This window comes from Sinocyclocheilus rhinocerous, unplaced genomic scaffold (assembly GCF_001515625.1).
Source record: "Sinocyclocheilus rhinocerous isolate Xijiao unplaced genomic scaffold, SAMN03320098_v1.1 scaffold5890, whole genome shotgun sequence".
NCBI lineage: Eukaryota > Metazoa > Chordata > Actinopteri > Cypriniformes > Cyprinidae > Sinocyclocheilus > Sinocyclocheilus rhinocerous.
Window position 1 is genome coordinate 71,461 of NW_015642844.1, and position 1,797 is coordinate 73,257.

The following is a 1,797-nucleotide window of genomic DNA, read 5'->3' on the forward strand; positions in this document are numbered from 1 at the left end:
GTGTGTGTGTGTCAGTAACTCTCATTAGTGTGTGTGTGTGTGTGTGTGTGTGTGTGTGTGTGTGTGTGTGTTGATTATGTAAGAATCATGAGACTCATGTTTGTGTTCATCTTTCAGCTCGTGTGTGTGAAACAGCGACATCTGCTGCTCTCGAACATGTAAATACCATGGTATATGCGCATGGTAATCATTCAGTGCCATGGTACATACACTGATCTATAACAGAGAATTCATATAATTATATAGATCAGTGGGTACATATCAAAATACTATAGTATTCTACCTGATACTAATGTACACTGCCACTGTACACAAAGAAACATTGGGAAGAAAGTTGTTCCTTTGAGGAACTATAAATAATCCAAAACTTAAATATTTAATTACTAATGATTAATAATTAAGATTCGTTCATTCCGTTTTATTTTAATTATGCATGTTTTATAATGAGACCAGACGTGTTTTCTCAGCTCGTCATGAATTATTTTATATTAAATATACATATTTTATTTGCTGTGGCGGTAAGGAGGGAATTTAGCAGAAACGTACCTCAATAAATAAGTATTTGGCAGATACTAATTTTAAGCTGAAATCATAAATCTAAAACATTAGTTGTTTCAGTAATTTCCATTTTTATCGACATTTAAATGCGGTAAAATTAAAGCGAACGTGGCAGAACTTCGCATTGGAGAAATAGGGGTGATATAGCGGCTCACTTTTTAATTTCATGTTTGTTAATTTCATAATTCAGGTGTAAATTATTGTCCAAACAGCAACGTGACGCGCCGCTGTTACTTTTCTCAGCGCCTGTCTCAGGATGAGCCAATCAGATTCGACCTCGATCACTGCACTGCACAAATCCGTGAAATTAATACATCTAAACTTTTACTATATAAATAATACACATGCAGTCGTACTGCTATTTGGAATCGGTTTTTAAGTTGCTCAGCGCCTCCGGAGGAAACAGTAGGAATCAGTCATGTGATGCTGCCGTCCAATGAGGTGACAGATCCAGACGTTTCCCATCATGCACCGCTTTGAATCACAGAAACGGCATAAAAGATCAAAATATCGCCTTTAATGCGATTCGTTAGAGTTTAAAGGAGATCATATGTTTGTTGTAGGAACACATACTAACGCGTTAGAGGCGCAGGAGAGCAGCATGAGCGCAGGTCACCGTCGTCGACACCGCTGTGTCTGTAGCGCGGTATAAATCCGGTGAAGCGCCGCAGGGGATCTCGGTGGGTCCGACGGTGGTGGGTTAATCACAATTGATTGCTTCAGTCAGTTACAGAACTCGTCGTTTTTTCTCTCCTCTCTCCCACCGCTGAACTTGACTAGCCTTTTACTGGGATTCAGAACACAGCCTGCCTTATCAAGAGAGCTTCACCTTCACATGAGGAACAGAGTTATTCGGCTTGATTGGATGCTCTATAAAGATGCTCTGAAACATAAGTTGTGCAAAGTGATATAGAAACACCTTTTTGTGATTTTCTATAACATTGAAATTTTTTTCAAATAAAAGGTCAAAATAAACTATTATCAAACATGTATTTTATTCATATATACACATATTTACATAAGAAACTGCTAACACAGTGTGTGTGTGTGTGTGAGAGTGACAGAGAGTGTGTGTGTGTGTGTGTGAGAGTGACAGAGAGTGTGTGTGTGAGAGTGACTGTGTGTGTGTGAGAGTGACAGAGTGTGTGTGTGTGTGAGAGAGAGAGAGAGTGTGTGTGTGTGTGTGAGCGAGAGAGAGTGTGTGTGTGTGTGTGAGAGAGAGAGAGAGAGAGAGAGAGT